This window comes from Gigantopelta aegis, chromosome 3 (genome assembly GCF_016097555.1).
Source record: "Gigantopelta aegis isolate Gae_Host chromosome 3, Gae_host_genome, whole genome shotgun sequence".
NCBI lineage: Eukaryota > Metazoa > Mollusca > Gastropoda > Neomphalida > Peltospiridae > Gigantopelta > Gigantopelta aegis.
Window position 1 is genome coordinate 12,627,996 of NC_054701.1, and position 7,466 is coordinate 12,635,461.

A 7,466-nucleotide genomic window follows, 5' to 3' on the forward strand; every position below is an offset into this window, starting at 1 on the left:
TGTCTTGTGCCAGATCCGTAACAGTCATTCATTATATTTAAAATTTTAATTATGCCACAGACAGCTGAGCTGCAGTCATTGTTAAACATGAACCTCTTATCAAAGAACTCTTTGGAACTAAATTCAATCTTAGGTGTCAGAAACTCTATGTGCTGTCTTTTAAACAATGTGATCTGTCTGATATTTGTTGATTAAAAAAAAGAAGGTTTCATTACATTGGGATTATTTTGTTACCATGGTAACAATAATGGCAGCAAAAACAAAGTGACTAAAACTAACAATACTGCATATATTTTAGTGTAGTTTAAATTAGCATTGTTTATATAAAACATTTTTATTGGTGTTAAAGATAACAAAAGTTTTTAAAGAAATACAGAAATGTTGTGCAACAAATGCAGCACAGCTGTGGAAAATAACGGATGATGAACAAAAAAAGACTAGTTAAAAAGTTAAAATGAGACTTCATGTTGTACTTGGAGTATGCATATATATTCCTATTTTAGCCATGGTGCGTAATCAAGGTAAATGCATGTGCTGATCTGTATGGACAACAGTCATAGGCTTATTTTCTAATTTTCTAATAATGTTACATTTTGGCGGTAACCTCTTTGTGTTCATGACAATGGTATTAAATGGCAAATGATCGTCTGTTAGGATGCCTTTCCCTTTTTTAGCTTTTTATCCCTTTCTGTCCCTGACACGACTCCCCACTGTTGGGGCCAGTGCATGGGACAGACATGCTTCCAAATTTCCTCGATAGGAGGGCAAAAACAGGTACTTAACGGCTATTGAGTTATTAGTTTGTCATTACTAGAGGTATCCTTTGTGTTATTTTTATGTTATTATTGTGTTATAATGTAATTATAGTGTGCTTTTGAGTATCTGTTAATATGGTGCAGATGATATATGGCTACAGTTTGTTATCCTACAGAATACTGTGGCTTACATTGATGTGGATTTGCTTTTATTCAAAATTGTCATCTCAAAATCTCTAAAAAGTATAAAGTCATCAACTTCTTTTGATAGTGTCATTTGTTTCTTGTGACAAGATTTGATAGTTACCTGGAAAGATATTGCAATTTTCTTTCCTGCAATATGTGAAGCCAAAATAGGTCTCTGAACATTGTCAGAATGATAGTTTGCACATCGCTCGCACAAGTCATTTTTCGATCACATATTAAGACAAGTTAAGCAAAAATATGAAATGGGTTACCAGGTTATAGGGTGGCTCTTTTTGTAACCCATAGTCTAAAAGGCTCCTACGTGGGAAAAAAAAAAAGCTATGGTGTTAGTAACATGCTGGCTACTATTTACATCTCCAATATTGAATGTATTTGATGTTGGTCTTACTTCTAATTTCAACAGTTTGCATACAGTTTGTACTTTAGCACCAGAAAAAAACAGCCAATTGAAGTATTTCTGAGGTAGCATTAAGATCTGTGTCATGAAGGAATAATTGATCCATTATACTATGTATGTGTGTGACATTATTAAAGAATTGACCGTTTAATGAATAATTGATCATTTATACTATGTATGTGTGTGACATTATTAAAGAATTGACCGTTTACGTGCATTTTTGACACTATTTACAGAATTGACATTGTATGTTACTCTTATTTAAAGCTACAATCTCTTCACTTCTTGTTGCATCATTTCCTAATACAAAATACAAACAACAGTTTTAATAAACTTGTGTTTTTTCAATAGCAACATATACTGGTCTACCACCATGTTTTTGTGGGGGTATTTTATCACAAGAAAAGACCATATACCATATGTACCATATCTTGAGCATTAATAGCAAGTTATTACAATTTCATGTGACAAGAAGTAACACAATCTGGATCTATTGTAAATAAATAAATATTAAAAGTATACTAGATACTGTAGCTTTAAGAATTAGCTTGTATTAATTTCATCTATAATCATGTGCCATACATATTTTGTGTGAATGTTTAAACTGCATATGTGTAGATATAATATATTGTATTTGTTTTTGTTTTTTTGGATGACATGCTTAAACTATTGAGAGAGAATAACATCATTTGAGTATTAATAATAGTCCGATTCCCCCTCCCCCTCCCCCTCCAATGTCCAGATCACATTATAGTATTAAGCTATGGCTATACAAATCTGAAACTTTCATGTTCAAACATCAGACATGTTCAAATAACTCTTCTTCTCTGTATGTTTGTGTACCTTCTTTTCTCACTTCTCTTGTTGTCTCTCTGTCTGTCTGTCCATATCTCTCTCTCTCTCTCTCTCTCTCTCTCTCTCTCTCTCTCTCTCTCTCTGGTTTGTCTGTCTGTCTCCGATATATTACAGTTCTGTTCCATCAGTATAACAAGTGATGTCTTTGTTATTTTAAATACCTTACATGACATTACATGTGAACTTGGCAAATGTGTTTGGAGAACCACTCAGTTTTGCACAAGATAAAACTTCCCTGAAAAGCAAGTCAAAACAGAAAAAAAAGAGTAAAAGTAAAGAAGTGCATAAATCATTAATGAGGGGAGAGGAATTCTTGCTAGTCAGAAGGTACCAAATGTGGGACCTTACGTTCCACTCCTTCACTGCCAGAAAGTTAAACTAACTGAGCTAAACAGCCTTATCAGGGTCTGTGCATAGTTTAAAATTACAATATGATTGTAATGTGCAGTGTGTGGAACGGATCCATTGCAGATTGTCTTATATTCACTGGTCAATAAAGGCACTTTTTGGCTTGAGAGAACTGTAATTAGTAAATAAATACATAATATATAATCATATATCAATTATATAACATTGTCATATGTCAGTAAATGCTGTATGTTTGTGTATGTGAATGTATAGTTTATATATATCATATATTCATGGGCATTTGCAGAAACAATTTCGAAGGTGGTGGGCATGTGCAAGAATATAAACAAGCTCCCATTACTGTTAGATATATTTGTATGTTGGTCATTATATATTATAATGATTTGTTCAACACCTATTGCAGGCTTGTTGCTGTTCTTCACATTAAACTTGTGCTCTTGACAAATTTGGTTTCTTTAATGTGCATTGGTGTGCAGCTATGCCCTTAAAATAGAAGTGAATTTCAAGAGGAAACTGATGACACACTGGCTGCTGAAAGAGTTATGTGTGTGTTTATAACAAACCTGTATTTATGACACAACTGGGTCTATTGTCATTGCCTTCATATGATGTCACATTCTGACTCATAATGGATACATACAAGTGGAACCCTGAGGCTATCACTTAGGGCGCTGACCATTGACACACCAGACAGAACAGGAAGTGAATTGAAAGATCCACAATGTGGATTGGGTTCGAAACGAATCAGATTGCATCATAATCGAAGTTGGTGTAGCCACAACTGGAAGTAACCATACCAGTTCGCTCAGAGTATTTGATGTGTTCATGCATCCAGTTTGATATCCAGATTGAATAATATCGTCAGGGGAACTACCTTCCAAACACTCCCCTCAAACACACACACACACACACACATGCACACACTTGTGTACATATAAATGTCCAATGTAGTTATGTTATGATGTACTTGATTTATTGCTCCTATTATATACATGTATACAGTAGTTTTGTCACAGTACTTATTACTGGTGAATTCATTCGACTCATGCTTTACCCTATACCTAACTACTTTTGTAGACGTTTATTTACAAATGCATAAGACATTTTTTGAAGCTGTTTTATTTTTCTCCATCACCATCCTAAATCTTATTTTATATGCACTAATATATACATCCATTCCCATATGGATTTTGGTCCATGAACTGGTGTAAAACATTTAAAATTTTCACATTAATTATAAACGAGTCCATGTGTGCATAAAACATTTTTCAGATATGATTAAACTTGTTAACACATTGTAATTATGCAATAGAATTGTACAGATATCAATAAAAAAAAAAAACCATTGTCATGTTTGGTTATCGTTCTTATAATCATATTGATGTACTTACCTTTGAGCTTGGCGGTATTGAAATTTTTTGGGTGATTTACAGTACGGTATTTAATATTGATACAATAACCGATATTGAGAGGTATTTTTGGTACTCGGTCTTAAATGCATGCCCGAGTTGTCTCACCATCTAATTTCATCTAAATAAAATAAAATTCCATACACAAGGCCCTCATCTCTATTTTCTTTTCAGCTGTTTTGCATTTATCAGATATATTATTAGTGCTTTACTAAACGGCAGATAACATTTTTCAATATCAAAATTTCAATATTTTGAAATGTAAATGTTACGGTATATCGGTATCGACATGTTACCAATACCAAATGGTATACCGCCCAGTTCTATGCTCTGGTAGTGTTATTGAACAAAACAGATGAATCATTCCAAAGGTCACCTTTTGATCAAAACAGCTCATATCTGTAATTTAGCTTCCATTGCAATGAATGAAAAATCCATATAAATTATCAAAATAACACACATACATATCTTTAGGATGACATCAGTAACTAACTTGCCATCAAAGATTTGGATGGCTGTAATGGGACTTGGGACAGGCCATTTACGATGAAATGTATTTGGATGGCTGTAATGGGACTTGGGACATAGGCCATTTACGATGAAATGTTATTGATACTGTATATTCTTATTTATGCTGTTGGCCTAATTATATTAAAATGATAAAATTTCAACTGAAACTCAAACATTTCAGCATGTGCATTTTTCAAGCTGAGAAAAGCTAAACTTTAATATGGGTCTCACTATTGTGAAAGTTGCAAGAAATGCATAAATGGCATTTTGCAAATTAGGGGCGTACCAAGAGAATTTAAAATGCAGTTATTGGGGTCCAGTGTAAGCATTTGTCATTCGCATAAAATATAGCTTAGTATTGTATTTTATCTCTGCTTATAATAACATTACCATACATGCAAGTGTTATCAGGATCGACCTTGAAATTGTCTCCCTTTGTTCCCTGTTTATATTTTATTTGTAGCATTTATTAATTTATTTTTAATTTATTTTTATTTTCCATTAATGTTAATGAGAATGAAACCTGTGGTATGTAATTGAAGCAAAAACAATTCAACAAAACAAAAAAACAAATTCATGACCTCAAAACATTTATTTACAAAGTTGTCCCAATATTTACAAAAATTGTAAATGTGATATGTACAATGATGATCACAACTATCCAAGACTATAGAAAAATAACATATTGCAGGTGTTATAAACAACTATAGTTTTAAAAATAATCTTGATCTATCTGTCATAAAACTAACAAATAAACTAGATGGCAGAACACAAACTATATTCAGCTGCAATATCACATGTATTCCATTTTCTCCTTGGGGGGGGGGGGGGGGGGGGGGGGGGGGGGATGGTTTGTGGGGGTGGAGGATTGAGCAAATCCTCTGAAATTAACAAATTAAGTAAAATTGTTCCATTTTGAGTTTATGACATGCACCCTCCACTTTAAACCACCCAAATGTGAAAAACCAAATCCTACATATAATATATGGACTTTCTGACTAATAATAGTTGTATGTACTAATTATAATTGCAATTCCCCCCACCCTTGGTAGCTACATCCAGAGTTTACACCACTAAGCAATTCCCATTACAATAAACGATGTTCTATTGGCAATTTCCCCAGATATTTTACAGTTTATATACAGTTTATTTACACTTGTCGGACAGGTTAGTTTACTCTGCTACAAATATCCCACCACAGTTCCATGTTTCTGCATATTTATACTCCACCAATCCTAAACCAAGCCTTAATTTACCGAAAAATTAGTAACACCTAAGAGTAAATATGTTTACCTTACATCAGGCCCATAGCGAACTTCGACAAGCAGTGGGTCACTTTTATCATAAAGTGGATATTTTTGTATATACATGCACATAGTATATAGTATTTTTATAATTCAGTGACGTGCTCAGTTGACTAGGGCGTGTCGATTGAGCCCTCCCACCAACTCTATGGCTACAGGCCTGTGTTCTGTTATAAAATGTTATGCACTGTCTTTGTGAGTGTCTGACAGTGCACTAATATGTTTAATTTATTATGGCCCTGTGAAGTCTGTGATAAAGTTTATAAAATATAGTTTAATTACAGCCAAATGCTTGGCAAGTGTAGTAAGTTTCAGGGTTAGATTGAGGCCTGGGCCCAACCCCCTATTTTTTGTGAAACAATATATATATTACAGAATATACATCCCGTCGACCTGTCGAGTACCTTTAAATTTTATTTTCAAAAACAACAACAGGTTTTGGGCCCCCTCTATTAAACAAATCCTGGATCTGCATCCGAGTTTGATATATAAGAATTTACATGATACAGTTCCAGTTATATTGAATATTCATGTGAATGCTAGGACCTAATAAAACAGTTATGACTTCTTTTCATCACTAATGATAAATAATGAGAACAATGTTTATTTGTTAACAATACAGATTCGGGCTGAGCAAGGGCAGGCCTCTGGATGTCACAGAAACAATCCTTTCTGCTAGTGTCAGCAAAACGATGGAAGCAAAGTCTGTTGCCCATATTCATGTAACATAATCCAATTACCTGTTAGAAACAGTTTCCAGTAACAACTTGGCAAGAAACTGAAAACAGTGATTCCGATAAAATTTGAAATCTTGAGGCACGAAGGGAAACTCCATCCCCTCTCTCAGAAACCCTGTATATACACAAATATTTCCTTTCACTTTAAAAGGTCCCTCTTTCTCCAACTGGAGAAGACCATACATTACTGTGCTTTAACAGTATACATCTATGTATAACACTATTATGTGTCATAATGGGTTTTTTTTTTTAAACATTCAGTTTCCTCCATTAAAGAATATAGAGAATGATAATTTATCTGAGAAACTGGACTGAATAAGTAAAACAAAGTTTAAATATTCACTTCAACATCAGTTACATCAAATATATGGTAATAAAATGATGGATGCTCTTTTACATTATGTAAATCCTGAGCAACTCTTCCCCCCCCCCCCCCCCCCCCCCCCCCACCCCCTCCTAAGAACCGTGTATATACAAAAATATTTCCTTTCAGTTTAAAAGTGCCCTTTTTCTCCAACTGGAGAAGACCATACATTACTGTGCTTTAATGGTATATGTGTAATGCTTCATAGGTTTTTGTTTTCTTTTAAAAGCATTCAATTTCATCAGCTAAAGAATATAGATGGTAATGCATATAATGAAACTGAACTGAATATAGTAAAATAAAGTTTACATATCTACTCCAACATCAATTACATCAAACATATATTGGTAATAAAATGACTGATGTTCTCTCACAATAATGTCAAATGTTTTGTTTGAAATATAGACTTCAAAGTAAAAACCAGTGAAATATTTTAAACACTGGTGATAAATAGAGCTTGTGTGTCATAATGATTTTACGAAACAAGTGTCAGGATTATTGTATGACACGAGCGAGTTTCGTAAAATTAGTACGATTCACACACAAGTGTATTAATTTT